General features: G+C 40.5%; 1 protein-coding gene and 1 pseudogene across 1 annotated transcript in view; one reads left to right on the top strand and one right to left on the bottom strand.

Moving 5' to 3' along the window:
- The window catches only part of Ppm1l (protein phosphatase, Mg2+/Mn2+ dependent 1L), a 268,103-nt gene that overhangs the window by 95,611 nt on the left and 145,872 nt on the right, over positions 1-26,620 (top strand). The gene's annotated exons all lie outside the window — the stretch shown is intronic.
- Positions 12,711-13,914, bottom strand: LOC103163289 (annotated as a pseudogene).

Genomic DNA, 26,620 nt, shown 5'->3' with positions numbered 1-26,620 from the left:
TGTGTGCACTTGCTGAGTGCTTGCATGCCTGAGAACAGAGATCACTTTGGGGGTCTTCTATCATGCTTAACATTTTTTCTTGAGACAAGGAGCTCACCAACTTGCTAGACATACTAGTCAGTGAACTCCCAGAATTATTCTGTCTTGACTTCCTAGTGCTACAATTGCAGGCGAGTGCCACTGGACATGACTTTTACATGGGTGTTGAGGATCCAAACTCAGGTCATCATGCTTGCACAGATAGCACTCTACCCACAGAGTCAGCTCCCCATCTCAAGTGGTTTTAACTGTCCTGCCCAAGACTCTCATGTCTCACCATTTTAGATACCTCTATTCCAGATGTTAAGCATACAATTCCAGATGTTAAGCATGCCTCTCTGCAAATCCCCCTTTGGATCTATGAACCTGGCTAAGAACACCTTCAACAGCAAGTTATCTAACTGATTAGCTGAGATGGATGGATTAGCTGGGAGAATGCAGGTAGATGAGGGACCCTTGGTAGATAAAGAAACTTGTTCCAGCAGTGCCCAAAGATCTCCTGAAGAACACCAAAGAGTTTCTTCCCCAATTCAGAGCATTTTATAGATTTTCTACCATTCCCATTGAACTGCCAGTGTCCTGTAGACTCTCTTTAAATATTCACATCCCAAAGAGAGCTTGGAATCTCATTCCCATTTGTCTTTCTGACCCCTTTGTGAAAGGAGATTTAAATCAAAGGTAGAATCCCACAGCAATTCCTTTATCTCCATTTAGGCATTGTTAGTTTCAAATCTCTATCAATCCTTTTGGCAGATGTGCTTTTGACATATGTAGACAAGTAAGATAAAAAAAGAAAAGTCCTATAGATAATTGCATCTCTCCAGAGGAGCTAAAGCTTGACTTTTCATTGGGGCATTAGACAGAGTACATTATTTGCAACAGAAAATAAAGCATAGAATGTTGTAGAAACCCTTAAAGTAGCAAATTTATTAATTTTTATTTTAAAGGTTTTTTTTTTTTCTTGTTTAACCCAGGCTGACCTCAGACTTGCTATTCTACCTTAGTCTCCTCAGTGCTGGGTCTATATCACATGCTTCACAACAGGACCCATATGAATAGGAATATTGACTTTATTGAGAAGGTAGAAAAATTGGCAATGAATTCAAAGATATGGATTTGAGTGTCTAGCAAGATGAGGTGAAATTGGGGTGCTCTGATTCAGTGAGAGCCTGCCTCAATACACATCAAGTTGAGAGTGATTGAAGAAACCACCAGTGTTGCTGGTGACCCTGCTCGGATACCTCTTAGGGGAGGGGTTGAGAAGAAACAGCACCAACAATGCAGACACTGGGAGTCGAGTGAATAGTAGAGCGTGCTGCAGACTCATTTATGAAGGAAGTTAGGCCAGTCTTTATACCCCCTCCCAAGGTCCCATTGGCTCAGGCAGCTGACTCTGCTGTGTTATCCTTTTCTTATTGGTGTCTCTGGGTCAGGTGTGTCTTTGTCAGCAGTCTCTGGGGCAGGTTTGGCTGAAGGAGGAAGTGTCTGCAGCTCATGCTTGTGCAGCTTGGCCTGTACAGGGTGGCTGCAGCTTGGGTAGGCTGGCTGGCAGTTTCTCCTACACACCAGATGTCAACTTTGGACCTCCATATGTACCTCCACACCCAGACATACAGAAACAAACATATGAATGAATAATTGAGCTTAAATCTAGCAGGTGCCCAAACTTGAGGCAAAAGCCCATCAGCTGTGGATGTACTTCAGTGATAAGAGTGCTTTTGTCATCTATGGCTTTAGTCCCCAGTATCATGTAGAAAACAGACTAAGCCAATGCTGTAATTTCTATCAGGTAGTGTCTGCAGATGGAGACAACTCATGAATGGCGTTTATACAGGTCACTGAAAACTGTCCAATCAAGGAAGAGTTTTTGAAAAAAAAAATTAGAAGTTCTCTCATGCTCCTCATTGGTATCATTTGTTCTGATGTATCCAGACTCGATGCCATATATCAGGAATCGGGAAACTGAGCACCTCTGCAAAGACCAATAACAGGCTCTAAAATAGCGTCAGTTTGATGACTGATGAGGGAGACTGTTCCATAGAAAGACAGCCTCATCAGATGTATGACTCGATTGAAGAGATCATGAAGTGTGTGGGGGAGGGGACACCTGAACATCTGCACCCAATCCTAAAGGGTGCATTGAAGCTTTGAGTAGTGATAGGCAATAGGGAAAGTCAGAGGGGAACTTTATTGTTGACCCTAAGGACAGCATTACAAGAGTGCCTAGTCTGAAGTTTAATTAATGCCCTTGGCTGGTGTACTAATTAGTCCCCTTCAGTTCATTCTAAAATTGTGGTGCCCCATTTGATTTTAGTAATATCAAATGTACCCTGTCTCAGAGTTCCAGTTTTAAGCAGTTCTGTGAGTGAGTGATACAGAGTTATCAAATTAATACACTTTAGTTAATTTTTTTTTTTTTTTTTTTTTTTTTTTTTTTTTTTTTTGGTTTTTCGAGACAGGGTTTCTCTGTGTAGCTTTGGAGCCTATCCTGGCACTCGCTCTGTAGACCAGGCTGGCTTCGAACTCACAGAGATCCTCCTGTCTCTGCCTCCCGAGTGCTGGGATTAAAGGCGTGAGTCACCAATGCCCGGCCCCACTTTAGTTAATTCTTTATTTCAGTGAGTTATACAGACTTATTAATACTGATCATGGCTACCTGTTAAACAGTGGATGGTAGATTCGTAGTGAATTACTGAACAAATAGGTAATATGAAATGTGTATCTTGGTACCCGGAGTTAGTGGAGACAATTGTATTTTTTTCTCAAAATGTGTTTTGGTGTTTTCTTATACACAGAATGCCCCCTTGCCATTTGATATTACTCAGTAAGATCAGCTTACTGACTCAGTAAGCCTGTCTTGAGTGGAAACAGCTGATGGCTTTCTCTTTTCTGCCTTCAAGAAATAGAGATTCATCTCCCACCCCACCTCCTACCCCACAATGCTAAAATCTAGCTAAAAGCCATCTGAATTTCAAGACGTCAAGTCTCCCTGCTGTGATAGTAAAGTCTGTGATAGTAAATAGAATGGCCATGCTGATACACCCTGGGCCTTAAACTCTGATGGGCTGGTTTATAAATTCAAAGGCCCCTGGAGCTATTTGCTCAACTATACCTACTAAAGCCTGGCTCTAGAAAACTAGGACAGAACTCTACAAGATTATTCTCTTTACTTCATAAGGTCCATGCTTCATGACATCTGAATATTTCCTTTAGAACTACTGAATATTTACTACTCAATTCTTACTATTTCAGATGGTATTATCATGAAATAGAGGCATCAAATGCCTTGGAATTTTGAGTTTTACAGTCTAGAATAACTTTAAAGATCTCTTACAAAGTGGAATGTGATTTTTTTATGATATTGTGTTAAGAAGCTGTGACAATAGGAACCTATCTCTCCCAAGCCAATAACTCACTCCCTTTATATTCTAGGTTCTGTATCTTTATTCAGGAGATATTTTGAACAATTAATATGACACTTGATTACTTCCCTTTTTCTAATTCATAGTCACTCGGAGTAATTTTGAGACTCAAACAAAAGCCTCTTTTAGTGCCTTTTATATTCTTTAGAACCAATTGACAACTTCTTAACGGACTAAGAAGAAAGGCAATCAGCAAATAATTTGCAGTTACTGGAAGCTGTTTGGTTGTTTTTGAATTTTTAATGAACACTTAAAAGTACCATAATCTTATAATTGATATAGCAGGAATTTTAAAATCAGATTCTCATCTGATACTTTGGCCTAAAATCAGGTCTATATTCTGTCTTTGCATCAGGGCAAACAGACTTGCTAAGCTCTTTTTTTCTATCCTTTTGTCTCAGATTTAAGGGGCACATACATAAGTGCTCATCTGGGTTTTCTTTTCCCTCCTGTACTGTTAGGATGCTACTAAAATACCACTCTTCAGATAACTTTTCTTGACATTTCTCATCTTTTCCGCTTCCATCTTTCTTCCTTATGAGTTGTGGAAATTTTGTCCTACAAAAAAAAAAAGAAAATCAAAAACCATACATACATGTGTGTAATTTATATATTATACATGCATAAATTATAAATATAGTTATATATTGTATATTATAAAAATAATCAAAATTCAGCTTAAATAACTCAAACCATTTTACTTCATACTGGATCATATTTTGCTCATTGAGGGGAAAAAGGTGATTTTAAAAGAGCAGGCTGGTCTGTGAACATGCCATGAGGAAACATACTCATTTGATGGAAGCTAAGGAGTATGATCTAGCTGTGGTACTGTAGAATGGCTTCCAAAAATACTGAGGAACTGGAGGGAGCTTGCTGTTCTAATCCTCTGTAACCTAGCCATGAGTGTCAGTGTCCTAGTTGGGTTTCCATTGCTATGAAAAAACTCCATGACCAAAAAAGTAACTTGGAGAGGAAAGGGTTTATTCAGCTTACACTTCCACAGCACTGTCCATTCTTGAAGGAAGCCAGGACCACCAACCTAAGGATGGCACCACCCATAATAGGCTGGGCCCTCTCCCAACAATCACCAGTTAAGAAAATGTCCCACTGGTTTGCCTAGAACCCGATCCCATGAGGGCATTTTCTCAGTTGAGGTTCCTTCCTCTCAGATGACTCCAGCCTGTGTCAAGTTGACACAAAACTATCCAGCTGAGCAAGCATGCTTGATATCTGATACTTTAAAATAGGGCTAGAGACCTGTTCTCTTCATAGAAATATGCAGGCCATACCTATTTATTGCCTATTCTTTTTTGTTCCAGTGTTGAAGAAGGAAGGTCCTGGTGTTTACCCTGTGATGAGGGAGGGGTCTGGCAGCAGATAAAAACCAACTTCCAGAATTGTGGCTTGTCTTCAAGATACCCTGACAAGATTCCAGTGCCTAGGGGAACCTGAGGATTTGGATTAGATTTCTGGCCCTCACCTGGAATTTGGGAGAACAGAGATTTATTTATTTTTGATGCAAATACCGTTTTAGGAAAATGGACAAAGCTTGGCAGCATATTTTAGAATACAGATTTTTTCTTTTTAGTCATGTTTCTCCAGTACTTTGAATCAAACATATTTAATATGATAGTTGACATTTGCTTTTCCAGAAGAGAAACATGCACACAGCACTGAAAAATCTCCGGAAGAGCTGGAGACAAACAGCAGTGTCTCAATGAAATGAGGTCCCATATTCGCAACACAGGTGCCTGCTGTGGGTTTAGAACACCATGGCCTACCTCTGGTTCTTGTGATGCATCTTTTATCTGACTGGTTCTAGAAATGTGTTTTGATCAGAAGCCATACAAGAGCTTTGCTATTCGAATCTGGGCTTTATCTCGGTTGCTTATTCACTCTTTACCAGGCCTGTCCCTTTTGACATTGCAGCAGGACTACACCTGCAAACACCAGCAAGTTTCAAATAGCAGCAGAGGCAGAAATTGTATTTTAAGGGATTTGGGGGTTTTGTGTTGAGCTGCCTTCTCAGCTGTTCCCAGCCACCTGTGTGTGTCCTTGATTTCCTCATCAAATAGAACAAAGTGTGCGAGAGGCTTTAACAAGCGCGTGCAGGTAACTTACATGGGAGGTATGTGGGTCAAAGACACTTTCTTTTTAACTTTTCTTTCAGCCTAAACTAGCAAGTGAATTATGAGGACCATTAGGGTCGAGGCAGGACTGTAAAAATCACAATTATAGTAATAGCAACTATAAACAGACATTCCCTTTTGTAAATTTCATGGTCATATATTTTGCCCATTGTCCCTGTCTATTTAGCTTTGGCCGGATTTGTAAAAACTTTTAGTTATTAAGGAAAGAAACTATGTCAGGCACATTTTAAACATTTTTTTCAGCCTTGTCTTTGAACAGTTTCTATGGTGCTTTGTGTCATATTGAAGTTTCAAATTTCATTTTCAAGTCATCAGATCTACTGTTTTCTTGGACTATAAGACCTATTGGTTGCATGACCTGTGATTTCAGAGACATCAGAATGTGAAGAAACATTATTAGGGTCATGAAAATAGAATTGCAATTTTTGATAGTTTTACATAGTCTCCCCCCCCCCCCCGTGTGTGTGTGTGTGTGTGTGTGTGTGTGTGTGTGTGTGTGTGTGTGTGTATGTTTAAAAACTGGGGTCATTTTCTGCACTCAAAAGAAAAAGATGCTTAAACCAGGCATGGTGGCACATATTCATAAACCGTGCATTTAGGATATTGAGGCAGGAGGATCAGAAGTTTAAGGAGCAGGGGATACATACTCTCCTGTGTCAAAAGTTAATGAATAAAATTCAAATAATTATAAACATGTCTGTTATTTTGTTCTAGGACAATTGTCAAATAATGTAGCTGCTTAGATATTAGAAGCCTTGACATGTGCCACAGGCATTACTGCTGGTGTGTGTGTGTGTGTGGGTGGCTTGGCTTGTCCATTGTTGTTGGAATTATAGGCTACAGTACCTCTCCACTATCTGCTGTTAATGTAGTCCCTCTTGATACCTATCTCTGTGGCAGCACAATTTAGCATTGCCTTGAGGGCAGGGCTAATATTTCTAGTGCCTCCTGCCTCTCCTAGACCATGGATGATGTCAAATCTTTAAAAGGCAGACCACAAAGTAGAGGGCGGTGACAGCAGCAGCACTTCTGTCCTAGAAAACTCATCTATTTCCCCTTCCTTCCAAAAGAATGAAGGGAATGATTGGCCCCTCAATAGTCTCCAAGAATATAACAACACTATACAAGTCTTCAGTTCACAGGAGAGACACTGGATATAAAAGATGGATTTTATTTTATTATACATTTTATAAAAGGCATTATATTAAAAGCTACTTGCTTTGGGAATTGTAGAGCATAGTAATCTCTAGTAAATCAAGAATTCAAGATGTCACAGTAAGCTAAGAACCAGACGAAGTGATGGAGACATTACTGTGCCTCTGTGGTCAAAAACGAACTTTAACGGTTCGTGGTCATTTCTTTGCTTTGGCTTTAACAACATCAAATCCTTAGCCTTATAATTATAACTACCTGTTCCGAAGCTGATAATTAGACTTACTGAAGACCTCCCACATAAGAGAGTCTTTACATATACTTTTGAAAACAGAGTAATTAATAGAGGATTATTTAAATTCCTCTTCTGTAACATCTCACTTAAATGTGGAAGCATGGTTTTAGCCTTCGGCAAATCCTGAATTAATAATTTTAAAAGTGAGGGCGGCTGTAGGAAAGATTTATTTTTAAATCTTGGTAGAGACGTGGAGCCTTCCTAGTCTATTGAGCATGGATCTGTAATTTCTCAGAAATTAAATACTATGACCCTTTGATTGGATCCAAAATCCGAAAATTTAAATACACAACTTCAAAGTAGTTGGCTTGAAATCCCAAGATCCATTTTAGGATGCTTTGAAAATTTTATTTCCATTCCAGTTCAGCACATTCATATATATTCATTTTTATTATTCATTACACATATATATTCACTTTTAGAGTCTGCTGTTATACCTTTACAAATAATTTTCTTATATTTGGCACTGCTTGAATCTATTTTGGGTAGGATTTGAACGTGACTGGGAATCGAATCTAGTGTGGAAGAGCCAAGACTCATGTAACAGTAGAACCTAAAAACTAAAACAAAAGGGGATTGGAGGGCCATAGCTGAGCTACTGTGGATGAACGAGAGTGGAAGGTTGAGATGTTTCATAGAGGTCTTCATGCACAGGAAGTGTTCTGTTCTAGGCTGGGGATTAGCTGTTCTTCACTATAAATGATGAAGGATGAAAAAGCTGAGACCAAACGGCAAAGGCAAAGGTAGAGAAGGGATCTTTAAAACATACTTGATGGGCGTACTAAGAACTCCCCATGTAAACAGTAATTTACTAATAATTAATTCTACCCTATTAGATTGCCTTGCAGATTTCTCTTCTAAGTCGGGCACAATTGGCTCTTTATTTCCCCGTATTCACTGTTGTTTCATCCCCTCTTTGTATGGATGGGGACTGGCTGATATGGGGTATTATCCCCCTTCTTCCTCTGTCCTGTCCTTCCTTCCTACCTACCTTTCTGCTTGTCTCTGTGTAACACTTATCAAAACAGGTTGCAGGTTCTTCAGTCCTCCCAGGGTAGCTTTTGAGTTGGTGTAAAATGGTTACTTCCACCTTAAGGTTACTTCTGGTTCTGAGATGTAGTGACTCACTTCATTTTAACAGGCCCTGTAGCTCTTAGCTGTTTCTTTTCTTGTCACCTTCCCTTCCAACCCCACATTTCCTCTTATAATATTGAAGAGTATTTCACATTTTCTTGTCATTCAGAATGTTTTTTTGTTAAAGTGTCCCCTTTCCCATGATTCTTGAAGATTCAACAGCAAAGTTAGAACATGACTACTGATTAGGAAACATCTACCTTTGTGTTTGAGTTAAAGCAGATCCATTATTTGTTGTTTACATCTGTTCCTTAATACTGAAGCTGTGTTCTATGCAATGCTTGTCTTTTCTCGGTAGACTCAGTCTTCCTAGAGAAATAAGTCATTGCCCAAATTGAGACACTCCCTCAGTGTTGAAAGATTGTGAAGGCTTTTAGTGTGCACTGAAGCCAACAGTCAGCAAACACTCAGTGATTTCAGAAACACTCAGTGTGTCAGGCTTAGGAGGCAAATATTAAAGCATCTATGTTTTACAGAGGCATTTGGGGAGTATATTGATAGCATCCAGACAAAGTACAAGTGCTTGGATATTATTGATTCATGTGTTGTTGTTTTTTTCTCCTGAAGTTGTATTTGATTTTTTAAATTTTATTTTTGAAAAATAATTTTTTTGAAACAGAGTCGCATATAGCCCAGGATAGCTTGCCTGCAACTTGACACATAGCTGAAGCTGACCTTGAACTCCTGTCTTGCCTCAGCCTCCCAAGTACTGGGTTTATTGGCATGAGCTGCCTTTCTTTTCTTTATTTTCTCCAGGGTTTGGAGAGATGGCTCACTGGCTAACAATGAGTAATGCTCTTCCAGAGGACCTGAATTCAACTTCCAGTATGCACCTGGGGCAGCTCCAGGGATCTGAAGGCTCTGGCTTCCCTTGGTACTACACTCATGTGTACATAATTGAAAATAAAACAAATCTTAAACAGTTGACAATTACTATCATTAATGTTTATTTACCTCCTGCCATATCCTTCTACCAGGAACAGGGAGTACAGTAATAAACATGACACAACATCCAAGCCCCCTATCTCATGATAGTTATGTTTATTTGACCTTTTGTGCTCACTTATATGATAAGGAACAGAATCAGAAGTAATGCTGAGAAGTAGCAACAGAAAAAGATTTTGACTGCATTTTAATTAATTCTTAATATAAGAAACTCACTAAATATGCTACTAGCTCACACATTTAAAAACTTGTATAAAGGTACTTAGTTTCAGTGCTTTGAGATTAATTGTCTACCAGCATTTACATTTTATGAAGGATTTACTTGGTTTCTTTATCCTATGGTGTTAATGTTGCTTAAGGTGATTTTTTTAAAAAAAGAAAAACAGTGTGGCATTTCCTTCCACACAGCTACCTTTCAGTGAGTCTTTACTTCCCACCAATACTTAGTATTTCCCTTCCAGCTACCAAATAAAGCAAGACAAAGGTCTGTCACCAGGGTGAGGGTGGTATAAGGTCTGGGTCTGATGGGATGTCTATCCCATGTTAGAATTACCAGTGCTGTTCTGTGAGCAATTTTACTGCTACAGTCAGCCACATAAATGTTGGGTACTTCAGATGCTATGTGATGAACAGGCAACTGAGTCATCACTTCTGAGATTTTCTTCTTAATTTAAAACAGCTCAAGGCAGATGCTGGCTGCCACCTATCCTTCATCCATTATATGAACCCCACCGTTTGTGAAGACAGCAAGCACACTGTGTTTGTGGGTGTCCACAGGTTTAGAATTGGACCTCGTTGCAGTAGAATTCTGGTCTTAGTGAGTTTAGCAAGTGTCACTCTGAAGACAGGAACCTGCATCATAGGTTGAAGATTTGATTTTTATTCCAGGTTCAAGCCTGCTCACTACTCACTACTCACTACTGCTGTTGTCCTGGGTTGCTAGCAAGTGGTGACTTCCATAGAAAAATGATAAATTATTGACTAGTTGTATGTTTGTATATATTAGACATTTGCTTGCCTTGCCTGCTGCCGCCCCCCCCCCCCCCCCCGCCCCATCTCTGTTCTTATTTGAAGTGAAACCTTTGCTCTGTGAGCTTTTGTGGAAGTCAGGCCTCATTTTCTGAAGGGGTCAGAAACCTTAGAGTGTGAGGACATGGCTCAAAGATTGAGTGACAGTTTGCTCTTTTATTATTAGTGGCATCGAGAGTCCAGGGACATCACTGTTCAGTCACAGCAGTGATAATAAAGGTGTGTTGACTTCTGTTCCCAGCTTCCCTCCCAGCCTCTCTCAATACTGGTTCATTTGCAGGTCAGTTTTCCATCTTTCCTTTCAAGTTTTAGAATCCTTATTACATAAAAATAAACAAACAACCAAAAAAACCCTGCTAACCTGCCAAGATTGATTCCTATGGCATTTAGTCAAAACCCCTAACAGTGAAAAGTAAAGTAACTGTGGCAGAAGTTATTTTCCAACAGTGTTCCCACCCGTACACATCCTGTTTATCCTGTAAGTACTTCTGCCAGTGTGGCCTCATGCTCCTCCATTGAGAAGTGGGAGTTTGTGTTCCCATTCCCCAAACCCAGGTAAATCAATAAAATGCAGTGGGATGGAAATGATGTAAGTTCTTAGGCTACACCATAAAAGGCAGTGCCACTTCCTCTCAGGCCTCATTTCCTTTATAGTTTTTAAAAATAAGTGTACCCTAAAGAGCCATATGTTACAGACTTTCTTACCCACCTGTGGCTCAGCTGTGACGAAGTGGTGACGAGGAGTATGTGCTTTAAGGGGAAATCAGGACCCCAACTTCTTCCTTGTTTTACTACTCCCTGAGTCTATGAAGTAAGTAGCTTCCTCTGTCATCACCCCCCTCAAGATAAGCTTTGGCACAGGTTCAGAGCATCAGTTTGGCTGACCGTGGGCTGAAAGCTCCATGAGCAAAAATTAAGTTTCCTTTGGGAAAAAAATTACATTTATTATTTCATAGTGGGTGGGGCACTCTTACCATAGAACATGCATCAGAGACAGTTTTCTTCTAGGCAGGTCTCCAGGATTGAATTCCGGTCTTCAGACACAATGGCAGGTCCTTTTACTCACTGAGCCACCTCACTGGGCTCTTTCCATAATTTTTAATGTATCTTAGGTACTTTTTACAACAATGGAAAACTGATGACAGATCCTGAGTCCAGTTACTCTGAGTCCACACGTAGGAGAGAGAGATCATATGTGAAGATGACAGAGAATGCTGGAGGAGCCCCAGCTGTTCCAGCCCCCAGCTGTTTTCCTGGTTTAGGCGGCAGAACAGATTTGTGAATGAGAAAGTTATCACATGATTTCCCAGCCGCAGCTCAAGAGCAGGTCCAGCTGATGTTGAGTGGAACAGACGTAAACTATCTTGAGTCCCTGACCGGACTACAGATTCATGAACACAATAAATACTGCCATTATTTTAAACCATTTTGGGCTTATTTATTTTTTTGGACAATGTACAATTTTATTAATAATCTTACAAAATAGTGGTAACTGTTTAAACATTAATTTTTTTAAAGAGCAAAGGTTTAAAATTGTTCATATTGGCCTCTATGGAATTGCAAATGAATACATGGAAATATTTTCTATTTTCATGCACAGGTATTAAACCATAATGCTGTTTACAAATTACTATGGATAAGTATAACTTGGAATAATTAATACAGATTTGGATAGCCACAATTATATGTGTTGCAATGAATAAACAGCCTATGTTTGTTATACTCTAGATGTCATGTTGTAATATTTAATGTTCTTAAAACTTAATTATTTTCATTCAAGGATACATTTTTATACATATGGATGCTCAAATCCAAGAATACATTCTTTAACCATAATAACAAACTCACACAAAAGAGAGTGTTTGGCTCACTTTAATGAAGCAATACATTTGTTCATAGTCTTTCTTCTCTCTAGGCATCATTGTTCATATTACTAATGAACATGCTTATCAGCCCAACCTCAAACTTTAGTGTTCAAGAGAAATTTATAAAGTTAAAAAAAAAGTCTCTCTTACTCTGTGTACTGTCTGGTTTTGTGTGTCAACTTGACACAAGCTAAAGTCATCAGAGGAAGGAGCCAAAGTTGAGGCAATGCCTCCTTGAGATCCAGCTGTAAAGCATTTTCTTATTTAGTGATCAGTGGGGAAGGACCCAGCCCATGGTGGCTGGTGCCTTCCCTGGGCTGTTGGTCCTGGGCTGAGCAAGCCATGGGAAGCAAGCCAGTAAGCAGCCTCCTTCCATGGTCTCTGCATCAGCTCCTGACTTCCTTCAGTGATGAACAGCAATGTGGATGGAAGTATAAGCCAAATAATCCCTTGCCTTACCAACTTGCCTTTTGGTGTTTCATTGCAGCAACAGAAACACTAAGTTTCTCCCCCCCCCTCTCTCTATGTATATGTATATATATATATATAATTTTAGCATCAAGTTTCCTTTCTTGGGTGTCCCTTCTGCCTCACCTCCACTCTTCAATTAAATTCCCTAGCATTTATAAAGTATATTATTTCTATGAGTGCTCTATTATGTACAGATTTCTTTTCCTTAAGTAAAATGAAGTTTGAATAGTACAGTCTGGTGTGGTGACATCAGCTCAGCTAGTACTTGTCCATCAGCGAATCCCAATTCTTTTAACAACTTGCAAAGATTTGGCCCTGTTTGTTCTTCAATCGACGTTTACTGACTATAAGTAGAGTATCCTATGTTTCTCCTCCAGTGGCTGTGATAATTGGAGACTCCATTTTCAGAGAAGCACTATTGGTTAGATAGTCTAAAACCTCTTGTAGTTTATCTGACAGGGAATACTGAATGTTTTGGGGAAGCTGGTTATATACAGGGCAGTTTTACTTTTTCTCTGCTTTAGATGTCTATGTGTACAGTCCATCTATATCATAGGATACAAACTAATTATTAAAGGGAACACATGTACTTGTGACTATCTTAAAACCCTCAGCTACAAAGACTGCATTTGTAGAAGCTATGTACTACAGGAATAATTCCTTTACTACCCCTTGAATGAGTCTGTAGGTAACACCTCTAATATTAAGTTGTGACACTTTGTGTCAGACTTTTGGAAAATCCACTGACTATGTTAAGGGTCATCTCCATCTAATAAAACCCCATCTCCAAAAGGCTGTTCTTTAGGTCACTGCAGCATCCGTACACACTTGGTACAGTGCTCTAGTAGCCTGGGCACAGATGCAATGTTATACACGGGAAATTGACTTGTATTGGGTAAAGTTCCAGTGTTCGTTCAATACAAGCAGTCATTCCAGGCAATATCAACAGGGCATTTCCTTTAAAGCCTTCTGTCCCCTTCTATCAAAGGGATAATGGAGCTTGGATTCATATTCCATCTTCATAATTTAAGAGATATTAGCATTCCATTGATCCATTTTCTGGCTATGACAGTCTAGACTATATACAATAATATGAAATTTTAGATAGAAAGTGTCATTGAATCTTGTTGAAATGTGGGATGATGTTGCATTTAGGAACTCTATCATTTAGGAACCCCACAGCAACTAAACCCAGACAACACCAGATTTCACAGGAGCACTCATTGTGCGTCACCAGTTCCAATGGCTAGAACTGTACTACATGTTTCTAAAAAGAACTGATGTGATTCAGTGCTTGGTTTGAAATCAGGGTGTGTGAAGGATCCAGATCGCTTAAGGAACTTTTTTTCATACTCCCAGCAGCCTTTCCAACCTCCACTGTCCCTACACCTCCCATCAATAGCCATTTTCTCAGCAGCAGCTCCCTTATTCTCCTTTTTTGTCTCCAGCTCCTCTCCCACCATCCACCATATTGTCCACATTGGATTTATGATGTAGTATTATGTATCCAGAATGATGACTGTTATATTCAAACTAGAATACCCAAATTATACTCTTTATTAGAATCAGGCCGATTACTGATAGGGAATGGACTTAATTTAGTTCCCCCATTTCCATTTTGTAATTTCACACCCCTTCTACCAATATCGTAAATTTATTTGTTGGGAGTATTGTTATGGACTTTTGCTGTTTGTATTGGTTGGGGTTCTCTAGAGGAGCAGGACTGAGAGCATGAAATATGTATGTGGGCCAGCTAGTCCACCTCCAAGTCAGCACTGTGCTAAGTGAGAATGGCTGCATGCACTCAGTCTATTGCCTGGCTTGGGGAGTTAAAGCTTCCTCTGCTCCCTATAAAGTAAGACTTGTCTGGGTCATGTAGTTAGTGACTGGGATTTAAATCCAGGACTAAGAGTCAGTCCATGGTCTGTTTGTTTGTAACGTGCTGCATATGCATAATGCCTGGGTGAGCTTTCCACGTTTCTCTGCCTGCTTCCTTCTTTCTTGACACTCTTTTTTAAAAGTTTTTTTTTTTCACAGTAATTTCTCTTTCTACACATTTCACTTTGAATCAGATAGAATACACTTTCTACACCTCGAATTTGGCATGAGACCCAGTCCTCAAATATTGTTAAGGTATATTATTTACCCTGTTAGGGAAAGTGTGAAAAGTTTTATGGGATGTGTTGGATTGGTGATATTTACCTTTACTGAAATGTGTTTATTATGTATGTATAGTGTGTATACATGTTCACATGTATGTTGGTGTATTCATGTGCTTGTAGAGATGAGATTTGCACCAGGAATCTTCCTTTATTACTCCACCTCATTGAGGCAGTCTCTTCCTTGAATCAGAAATTTGTGGATACAGCTCTCTTGGCTAGCCAGCATGCTGTCTCACACTTCTAAGTGCTGGGATTGCAGGAGGCCTGCTATACCTGTCAAGCATTATACCTGGGTTCTGGAGGTCTGAAGTCTGCTTCTCAACACTGACTGGGCATCTCCTTAGCTTTGAAGTTGTTGGAAGCATATCTGTTGTACCCAAATGACACAAAGTAATTTTTATGCCAGTTGTTAAGCATCTAAAATAAAAGCTGTGGAGCTTTTCTGGTTTTGAGTATGATGATGTGTGCATTTTCCCTGTCACACTTGCTAGCATGGAATGAGGGCATACTGTGCTGGCCCTGGGTTGATTGAGAACAGGTAGGTTATATTGATGCCTGGTGAGACCCTGATTCCTTCAGTGGGCTGTATGTGCACCAGGCCTTGTTTCACGAGCTTAGATGATTTACAGCGGAACACTGGCAAATAAAATGTGAGGGGAATTCAATCTCTCTGTGCCTCTCAGCAGAGCTCGAAGCTGTTCTCTGAAAGTGCTCTGCACATTAGTGCAGACGCTGTATTATTCCTCCATGCGGGTACCACTGAATCTTTTATTTAGATGAATTGATTTTCTAGCGAACAGCAGGGCCTCTGAATACTTGGCAGCCCTGCATCAAGTTACCAGAAGTCCACTTAATGCAGAGGCACTCTGTGGGCACAACCATAGTGGTTGGAGCCCCATGTTGGTAGGGTGCGGTCGCATTTTCCCTAATGACACAGAAGGGAATGAGAAAAGACTTCATACTGTTTTCGAGCGCAGCAGCCTGAGCCTGGCTGTGACAAAAAGCCACCGCTATTTTTGTGTGGCTCAGGAATGACTTCTGCACTTAGGCAACTAATCACAGCCTGAGAACCACAGAGGAAGGGATAGTTTTGCTAACTGGCCACAGAGAAAGGCACCATTGCCACTTTCTGGAACTTTGAGCTCTGCAGGAACCTGCTCAGAGACAAAGCCTTGCTTCCTTTTTGTCAGTCTGAAAGTTTTTCTGGAATTTCGTTGCAGAGACCTAGGTCTAAGTAGTCTCCCAAAAGTTGTCATTAGCATGTGGGTCAGTGGTATAAACATGTCCTCACACAGGTCTGTAAAAACTATTTACAATTAAAAGTTGTTTGGATAGCTTAGTTTCCAGCAGAGAATCTCCTCCACTCTCAGCAGCCCACAAAGAAATTTAACATTTGCCATCTAGAGTTTTTCCCACTTCCCAGCTCATGACAACCTGGAGATGACGTTCATTTCAACTGAGGAGCCTTTTGTGTCAGTGTGTATCTCCCCTCTAGCAGTTTCCTGTCTCTGGCATGTCATCCGGAACATACCCGATCACATCCAATCCGATCCAACAGTTTTCTGTTGCTTTCCAGTTATGTCTGCTTCATGAAAATGACTTTTAATTTTGGATGTTGACTGCCAGTTGCTTCTGTAGGCTACCACTATGGTCTGAGTGGACTGCATACAGGTAATTCGGTTCACATATGCCTTGACACCTGCAAACCAAAGACTTATCTTTATCAAGTGCTTGGGCTGAGTGAGAGAGCATTGTTGAAAAGTTCAGGATTGAGAACTGTATTTGTCTGCCTGGACTGCTGTAACAAAATATCATACGCTGGTAGGCTTATATATAGTCAAGTTGTAGAAGTTAGGAAGTGTAGGATCAAAGTACTGAATCTTAGTGTTGTCCTTCTTGGTGTGCCAATGACCATCCTCTGTGAGTCTGTTGAAGAGAGGAAGAGAAAAAAGACAGAAAGAGCTTTAATGACACAGACAGCATCGGGGGTCCCCACCCTCCTGACCTACTTATTCCCAAAAGCCTTATATATATAAGGCCTCTCATACCATCTTATTTCCCCATCCCTCTTCCCTCCCTCCCCCTCCTACTTCCCTACTTCCTTTCTCCCTCCCTCCCTTCTTCCCTCCCTCTTTCCTTCTTCCCTTCTTTCCTTCCTTCCTCTCTCTCTTCCTCCCTCTTCTCTCCCTCCCTCTTCCCCCCTCTCTCCCTGCCTCCCTCCCTCCTTCTTTCTTTCTTTAGGTACTAGGTTCAGGAGACAGAGGCCCTGGTGATCTTTCAGTCATAAAGTGAACAACTTCATACATTTAGTTTAATAGGATTTCTACTCCAAGCTAACAGAACACATTTAATTTATTTTTGCTGCACTGAAGAACACCCCTGTGGTTAAGGCCTCCCCAGGAATCATCACAAAGTCTCAAACAGGAAGCTCAGAACTGGAATCATTAGCCAAGGAGCTGGTTAGACTTGGCTCAAGGACAGTAAGGACATCCTGTGTGAGGGGAAGTATTTGCTTTTACTCCTTGAATGGAACAAGCAGAAGACAAACAAAATAACACTTTCCTATTAAAAGAGTTAGCAAAGTTATATCATATATATAACTTTGCTATAAGATATATATATATATATATATATATATATATATATATGGCCATGGGGTTGGCTAAGAAAACCTCCCATGTGACCCCTATTGTCTGCTTCTGAGAGGGAAGTATTGCCCTCTCCTCACTTGCCCATTTAAGATCTCCAAGCCTTTGGGGGAAGTGATTTCTACAGGTTTTGTTTTCTGTTGGATTACTTGCATGCCGAAGCTGAACAGTCCCATTTCTGAAGAGAGGAGCTCTTCTAGAGGTGTCCCCAGAGACTGCAGATTAGAGGATCTGAGTCTGACTCTAGATCGTAATTGTGGAGAATGGAAGTCTGTGGTGGATGGGAGTTTCATGCTTACAGTAAGAGCTCTGCCCAAGGCTTCCTCTCCAGTTCCTGATACTATGAATGTATGGTCATTGTATTTCCTTTTGCCAGTTAGCTCTGTGAAGGTAAGATACTCCTGGATACAGGACGAGACAAGGGAAGAAAAAGTTTTTGTCCCCAAGGATCTTATAAATTCATCAGAAAAGTATCATGATATCTATTTTTGGTTGTCAACTTGATTATATCTGAAGTTATAACTAAAACCTTGTGAGGGATTTTTCTTGTTTTAAGCTTATTTTTTATTGATTCTTTGGGAATTTCACATCGTGCACGCCAACCACACTCATTCCCAATCCCTCTGTATCTGTCCTTCACTTTTGTTTTGCTCCCCAAAACTTAAATAATAAAAATAAAATTAAAATAAGAAATACAAAATAATAAAAGTTAAAAAGAACATTAATTTAAAAAACAAACAAAAAGAAAAAGAAAAACAAACCAAAAAGCAAAGAAAAAAAAAAACCATACTTCCCACCTCAGTGTCTCCATTGCCTCTCCATTCTTCTTAGTGGCATTGGAAGCTGCCGTATGTCATGCAGGATACCCTTTTGTCCAAACAGCTGTACTTACAAACTGAAATTCCTCTGGGATATCCTGTTGTTGTCTGTAGTTATGGAGGTTCTGTGGGACTAGACCCTTCAGGGACTCCAGCAGGTCATAGATGGGGTAAATGTTGGGGAGTGCCAACTCAAAGCCCTGGATGTGTGCCTGGCTGGTAGATGAGTTGCATTTCAAGTGGGAAGACCCACCTTTAATCCAGATCTTTTCAGGTGGGAAGGTCTACCTTTAATCTGGGCCATACCTTCTGGTGGCAGCCTAGATAAATGACATGGAAGAAGGAAGTCCTTGCCCTTTGCCTACTTGCCCACACTCTCAATGGCAAGTCCATTCCTTCACTGACAATAGAGCCTACTTTCAGGGGTTCCAGCATATACTGAAGACCAAGTAAGACATCCATCCAGCCTTGTTGACTGAACAATTAATTACTAGATTCTTGGACCTCCCATTGGTAGACAGCCTTTGTTGGACTAGCTGGACCACAGCCTGTAGGCACTCTAATAAGACTTCCCACCCTTCCTTCTCCCCTCCATCCCTCTGTCCCTCCCTCCCACTGTCCCTCCGTGTGTGTGTGTATGTGTGTGTGTGTGTGTGTGTGTGTGTGTGTGTGTGTCTATTTCATTCTATCAGTTCTGTTCCTCTAGAGAACTCTCCCTCCCTCCTTCCCTCATTCCTTCCTTCCTTTTTTTTTTTTTTTTTTTTTGAGACAATTTCTTTTCTGTAGCTTTGGATCCTGTCCTGGAACTTGCTCTGTAGGCCAGACTGACCTCAGACTTACAGAGATCTGCCTGTCTCTACCTCCCGAGTGCTGGTTTTAAAGGCATGTGCCACCACTGCTCAGCTCCATGGCATTTCCGTGAAGACTCAGGCTCCCAAGTCTTTTGGATTCTGAAGATCAAAGGTTATTTGGATTCTAACACATTCTCAAATGGTGCTGAGGATACTGTTCTGGTGACCCCAGTTTGGGAAGTAGAGCTCTGGGGATGAGAGGAGGAGAGAGCACAACAGAGAAGAGGAGATGCCATGCACAGAGGTGGGGCTTCTGCCAGCATGCATCCTCACTCCTTTATGTGACTCCAATTTTGAGGGGACAGTGGGCAGCATCTCCTCAAATATCCCCTTGATATTAAAGCCCGGGGCATGCTTTTTTCTACAATTAGGCAATTCCCTGTATGGAAAGGAGATTTGTGCCGTCTTGCAGCAGTAGGGGAGGAGCAATATTCTTGGCTTTGCTCTGACTGTAATTCTTTCATTTTTGCATTTCTTCTTCCCTGCATTTATGCCTATGTTCCATGATGTGTATCGGTTATTTTGCCTATATCCAGAAGCAAATAGTAAATATGAATTTTCAGATTTATGGCTGAATGAATACATCGAAACTAGAAAAATGGAAATGAGAGCTATTCGGAAATTACCAGAGGTGAAGGATTCAGCAAGCCAGTTTCTTGGAAAGCTGTTTCGTGCTTTGGAGAAGAACGTGTTCTGACTGAATACATATTTCTGGAAAGTAAATAAAGCACCGTTCTTTGATCCTCTGGATGGAGCTTTATCATAAAGTTTTACTGCAGTGGAGTGGGAGGTTTTCATTTCTATTAGATTAGCAATAGTCTAAACTGTTCTTCTCCCAAATATGTCTTCCAACTACTTCATATTCCTGGGGAAATGGTGACTTGTGGGTTTATTTTTTCCAAAGACAGAATCTGTAATTAGATTCATTTATAGTTCTTATCAAATACCCCTTTGAGCAGTATAAAAACTTCTCCTAGAGTGTCTCCATTTTTAGCTGAAACCAACTCCCAATGTGCCAATATCAATTGTTGACTCAGTCAAATTGACTTTGGGCGTTTTGAGCAGGGAGAAACATTTTCTATCCCTTGTGCCTGTTCCTACCTTCCCCCAGCCCCACCTGCTTCAGATCTTGTCCTGTCATCCCATTCTCTGTTTTCTTAATTATTCATATCCAACCTCCTCTCATACCCGTTGACTAAGTAGGATTATGGGTATAGTAAAAATGCCGTGTTAACTCATAGGAGGACAGTAAGTCTTTGTCTTAATGGTAATTTTTGAAATATTTGATTGCATCTAATTCTTAATAAAGAGAACGGCTTATTATTTCTCCCACTTTTCAGAAGCATTTAAAAATAGGCTTCTGTCAGGTAATGTTTTCTGTCTTAAAATATTAATGCATATTCATAATTAGATATTGAAGAGTACTGTGCTATTATGCTATGCCTCAAATTGTAGGAATGAGACAATGTTTCATTTTTAATGTGAAGATACATGTTAAATGATATCTGTTACCTTTGTTGTGTTTTTCTTCTAATAAGAGGCCCTGACTCCAAGAGAGGCACTCTTTTTTCTTTATCATTTTTAATTCATTCTCCCTCTCTCCTCACTCCCCTGATCTCTCTCTTCCTCCCTGTCCTGGCTAGTTTTATATCAACTTGACACAAACTAGCGTTGTATGAGAGGGGGGAACCTCAGTTGAGAAAATGTCTCTATAAGATTGGGTTATAGCCGGGCGTTGGTGGCACATGCCTTTAATCCCAGTACTCGGGAGGCAGAGGCAGGTAGATCTCTGTGAGTTCGAGGCCAGCCTTGTCTCCAGAGCGAGTGCCAGTACAGGCTCCAAAGTTACACAGAGAAACCCTGTCTTGAAAAAACAAAACAAAATAAAAAGATTGGGTTATAGGCAAGCCTATAGATCATTTTCTTAATTAGTGATTGATGGGAGAGGGCCCAGCCCATTGTGGGTGGTGTCATCCCTCGGCATGTGACCCTGAGTTCTATAAAAATGCATGCTGAGCAAGCCATGAGAAGCAAACCAGGAAGCAACACCCCTCTATGGCCTCTGCATCAGCTCCTGCTTCTAGGTGCCTGCCCCTTTGAGTTCCTGCCCTGACATCATTCAGTGATGGACTATGATGTAAAAGTGTAAGCCACATAAACCCCTTCTTCCCCAACTTGCTTTTGGTCACGGTGTTTCATCACAGCAACAGTAACCCTAGGGCCCACCTGCCCTCCTTCTGTCCTCCCTTCCCCCCTTCTATCTCCTTTTCTCTCCCCTCCCTCCCTTTCGTCCTTCATTTCATTAAGATGGGGGGAATGATTGAATTACACTGTTAATTTATAGACACTTAAGTTCTGTACTCCACCTCTCTTGCTCCTGAATCTTGTGTTCCCAGGCTGCCCCAGATGTGCTGTGCAGTGAAAAATGACCTTGAATTTATGATCCTCCTGCCTCCACTTCCTAAGTGCTAGACTCACAGGTGTTGCCCACCACCTTTTGTTTATGTAGTATTGTGGGTGGAGTCCAAGGCTTTGTGCAGCTAGACAAGTACTCTACAACTGGGCTCCAGCCCCAGAGAGGTCAGTATGAGGAAATGTGCTGAGCCTCATCTGAGCATGGCTCTGTTTTGGGTAGTCTTTCCCCAAATAATTTTGAAATGCCCTTCCCTTCTTAAGCTGGAGGGATCCTCCAGTGTGATTCACTCATGTCTTCTTCTCATTCTTGCAGTCATTGCAGAAACTTTTGCATATCTTTCAAGTGTTCTATGTTGCTTTTTTTTGTTGTTGTTCTTTTCAGTATTTGTGATAGAATTTTAAGTCATGGTGTACACCCAATGACTATACTCTCTTGTGTCCCCCTACCTATCAAGTGATAGACATGAATTCCACACCATTAATCTTTGAGTCAAGGGAAGAACAAAGGTCATCTACCTTGTAGTCATGACCAAAGACCATTTGAAAGGTTGATCTTAATTCCCCAGGACTTAAGCATTCAGTGTCGATTGCTATTGTGTATTTTCCCGGCTTATTTTTAGTGTAGACATCCTCCTGAAGGACAGGAATTATCTGACATGGAGTACTCAGGATCTTTCTTAGACTGCTGCATTCAGCACTGAGGGGAGCCTCAGTTGGGTTTGAGGAGTGAACAAATGGAGGACTAGGTAAAGCTTTGAGGAAAAATATGCATATTTATGTCATAGATTCAAGATAATTGTTAAACCGTGTTTTTTTTTTTTTTTTTTTTTTTTTTTTTTTTTTTTAGGAAGAACTTGTTTTCTATGGTTGCTTTTTGGATAGGTGGTACAATTACACTTTATAAAAACTTGAAAGCCTTGTGTTAGTTTTCCAAGGCTGCTGTAATTAAGTCCACTACATGTAATGGCATCTTGCCTTACCAGTGAACTTGTGGTAGTGGCCACACCCTTTGTGCATAGTTTCAGGTTCAGATATGACCCATTATAAGGTAGAGGAGGTTCTGGCTCGCACCCTCTTGGGTTTCCGAGAGCATCAGAAGGGCAGAGACTGCATCTTCTGGAGCAGGAAGGCTGAGGTGGTTATTTACTCTTATCTGTGTGAGTGCTTCCCTAATAAATACCTATTTATCATTTGTCTGGGGGGCTCATTTAAACCCTACCTTCAAACATATTCTTCTGTGACCTGATGTTGCTTGATTACATCTCCAAATACCCAGTTTCCAAATATGGTCCCTTAATATATTCATCCATAACTACAGCAGCAGGACCTGAACATTCCTCTCTGAAGGAACATGGTTCCTACTGTAGATAAAAGTGTGTAAATGAGGAGGCGACATCAGTACTATCCCCATCTCACTCTGCTCCCACCCTCAGAGGTTACTTATTTCATTTTACTTTACCTTAAAAAACTACAGCTGGTTTAAAAATGACAATGGGGGAGGGAACCTCCTCTTGTCCTAGAAGAGTTTGTCTTGTTCCTGTCTATTTCATTCATCAGAACTTTGTGATTTTTCAGCTTTCAGCTTTATACCATGTCCTCAGCAGGGTTCAGGGATGGGGGAAAAAGAAGGGGAAATGTTCAAATGGAAACTAAATATAGTGATCCTATATTAATCATGGTGTGAAACACATTCTACTTTTCTGTGGCTTCCTCATTAAATGTCAGACGCTGTGTGGGTTGTGGCACTTAATCACTCATGTGCTGGCACAGAAGAGGGTGTTGCTGGCTTTGAGTCTAGTAATATTAAATCTTAGAGCACTTGGTTTGGAACTTTATTTAAGTGCATGCTTTAGAATTTTGATCAACTTCATTGAGTTATAATTTACATACAACAAAGGGCAAGCATTTCACAAGTTCTATGAGTTCTGGTAGGTGCATTTCTTCACTGCCACAAGTGAGATATCAGAAGGAATGCATGGGATTGACTGGGAAAGAAATGCTGGTGAGAAACATGTTTCTTTTTGTTTGTTTGTTTTGTTTTTCTTAATGGCTTTGACGCAATTTGTTACTGTCTATGTTATACTGTGAAATGCTACTCTTAAAGCTCCTTCTTATAAGATACTCCTCTACTGAATTAGCTCAAATCCATGAAGGATAATTGTATTTTATGGTATGGAACAAAATGTGTTAATTCCCTATGTCTTTTAAAATATGAAATATATCCACACAGAACTATATGTATTGCTATATATTGCTGGGTTAAATGCTCTCATGAATCCTGAATAAGCTGCCAGTATTTATTTAACTTTTTCAAGTTTCCTTTTCCATTTAAAGAAATTTTTTTGAGACAGGGTCTTCTGTATCCCAAGCTGGATTTGAACTCTCTGTGTAGACAAGGATGACCAGGAGTAGCCATCTTCTTGCTCCCACCTCCTAAGTGGTGGAAATACAGGTGTCTACCACCGTGCCTGGCTTATAAAGTGATGGGGATTGAACGAAGGGCTTTGTACATGCTAGGCAAGCACTCTATCTACTGAGTTACATCACCAACCAAATAAATCTTAAAAATATAAAAATAAGAAATAATCTCCAAACTCAGTTGATGTAGTAGCATTGCTTTTGTTCCCCAGAGTATGTTTTGAGGAATGATGGCCTATTAGTAGAATTACAGAAAGTTCATGTGGCCTGTGTTCCTTTTTTTGCTTAGGAACTTCCAACTTCCTGTCTAAGGAAGGGGTCAGGGATATAGAGGTTAAGGGAAGGAAAGAGCCTGAGTCAAATCTGGGGTGAGCCCCAACATTGCCACTTACATCATTTGACCCTAGACAAGTACTACACTTTTTTTTTTTTTAAAGCCTTGACCTATTCGTCTAAATAGAGCAATGAGATGATTCTGACTCAAGAATTTGTCATCCAAATGGAAGATGGAAACGGAGATCAATGGAGAAGGAAAAAGAGTGCTGGTTGTCTGAAGAGACATACAGAGGACTGGGGGTTTTAAGAGAGGAAGAAGCCAGACAGTTATGGACAATCAAAAAGCCTTGTAGAAAAGCAGGCAGTTCAGTAGTGGGGGAGGTCTGTGTGATTAATTAGACAGTGGGTCACAACTTCAGGCAGAACAAGTAGATGCCAAACCTGCTGACATTGTAACATGACACTGTGGTCTACAAATGTAGTGGGTTCAACTCATAGCTATCCTGGGACCTGGGGTGCATAATGCACATGCCTGAAACCCACTACAAGCAAGTGGAAACTGGAAAACAAAGACATTTAAGAAATGACAAGTGGCCTCATTGCTTCTTCATAGATTGTAGAGCTTAACCAGATGTTTGAGTTCTGTCCCTGTGATGTGAAGGACCATGTGGAGTTGATGATTTTAACATTGTTCACAGTGACTACAGTTACCAATGCATTGCACCATCACTGTGAAGCCATTCCCTAGTAAACAACCATGAACTTGAGTAGTTGAGCTTTAGCTGGATGGTCATTAAAAACTAATTACCAGCCACACCAAGGTGCAGCTTTGAATGATTTCATCTGGCACAGAGCCTTCATACAGAGGAATAGGGTCATTTTCATGAATATTTTAGGGTTCCCTGAAATACTGTTGAAGGAAAGCTTAATAGATAATATTTTTAATGACATTAAATCAAGTAAAAAACCAGGCATCTTTACTTGAAACTTCCCAGAAAGTTTACACAGCTAAAAAATAGTGTTAAGTCTCACAATTCAGTGGGTGATATTCCTGAGATTTCTGGACCTCAGAGTCCAGAGCTCATGTTGACACCTCCCCAAGACACTCTGTTCCCATGACCAAGGTGCTGGTGGTCCCTTCTTCTCCTTCACCTATGCCTTCTCCCTTTGCATCACCCTGTAGGTGGAGGTGGGCAGGTTGGGGGGAGGGTAGAAGTAGTGTAGGCTCTCTGGCAGTTCTGGTTGTCAAGACCCCTCCCCTGCCCTTCTCCAGCCTCCTCCTCCGTGTCCCAACTCCTTTACGGACCTGACCCAAGGTATTAGAAATGCTTTTTTATCACTAGTATGAACAGTTCATTAATGTCCTCCCTCATATTCCCCAATAGCTAAATTTTTGTTAGGAAAAGATTTTATAAAAAGCTGTGAAGAAAAATGTACATACAATCATGTTACCAAAGGGAAAGTAGGTTATGGAATTTGGAGTTTGACTTAGTGTTAGGAAGGATCTGCTGTGTGACTGATAGTATATCTTACTGCCTATGTGTGTTTCTCAGACTCAACACTTAAGAGAACAGAGACAAGATAAAAGTCACTTTTTACACATTGCCTTCTCTAGGGGTAAAGAAGATTGCAATTAGTCATTGGATTCCTGCAGTTCATCGGAAAGGATAGAAAGTCATTACTGTTTTAGACATAATCAATCCTTCCTTCCTTCCTTCCTTCCTTCCTTCCTTCCTTCCTTCCTTCCTTCCTTCCTTCCTTCTTTTCTTCCTTCCTTCCTTGAGACAGGGTCTGTCTGTATAGCCCTGGCTGTTCTGTAATTCACTTTCTAGATCAAGCTGCCCTTGAATTCAGGGATCCGCCTGTCTCTGCCTACCAAGGGCTGGCATTAAAGGTGTGTGCCATCATACCTAGCTTAGACTAAACTGCATTTCTTTTAAAATTCCAAATTTTTTTTCTAGTTTTCAGGTAAGAGTGATAGAGTAGCAGCTCATGTATCTCTATTGTATGAATGCCTTTATGTCATTGCTATAAAAATAGGTCTTATCTAATTGTTACACTTTAAATGTAGCATCATAGTATTATAGACAGAGAAGGTTGTCTGTGGTAACTCTCAGAAGCAAAACATCCTAATTTCCTGGCCAAGAATCTCAGAATATTTTGAGCTTGTATTCCTCTCATCAAGATCCATGTAATTCTTATTGGAAATAACATGTTTCCTTAGTTTTTGATGGACCAATATTTTATCTCTATAGAAGACAGCCAGTGTGGGGCAATGCCTATAGGAATGTTTCTACCTCTGAGATATTCCTAAACATGGACTGTGAGAGCCTTTCCTCCAGCTAGGAGTTCGAACTGCTCAGCCAGCATGTTTATTCATTGATATCCCTGGGACATGAACGAACAGAACTTGCTGTTTAGTCTCATCTGTAATTTTCCTGATTCCACAAACCAGTCTCTTGATGTCAAAACATGAAGGTGAAAGTCAATGCTACTTTTCTATCAGAGTGCCTAAATCAAAAAGACC

Source organism: Cricetulus griseus (assembly GCF_003668045.3).
Source record: "Cricetulus griseus strain 17A/GY chromosome 1 unlocalized genomic scaffold, alternate assembly CriGri-PICRH-1.0 chr1_0, whole genome shotgun sequence".
Taxonomy (NCBI): domain Eukaryota; kingdom Metazoa; phylum Chordata; class Mammalia; order Rodentia; family Cricetidae; genus Cricetulus; species Cricetulus griseus.
The sequence above is the reverse complement of the archived record's forward strand: the minus strand, read 5'-3'. Positions and strand labels throughout refer to the sequence as shown.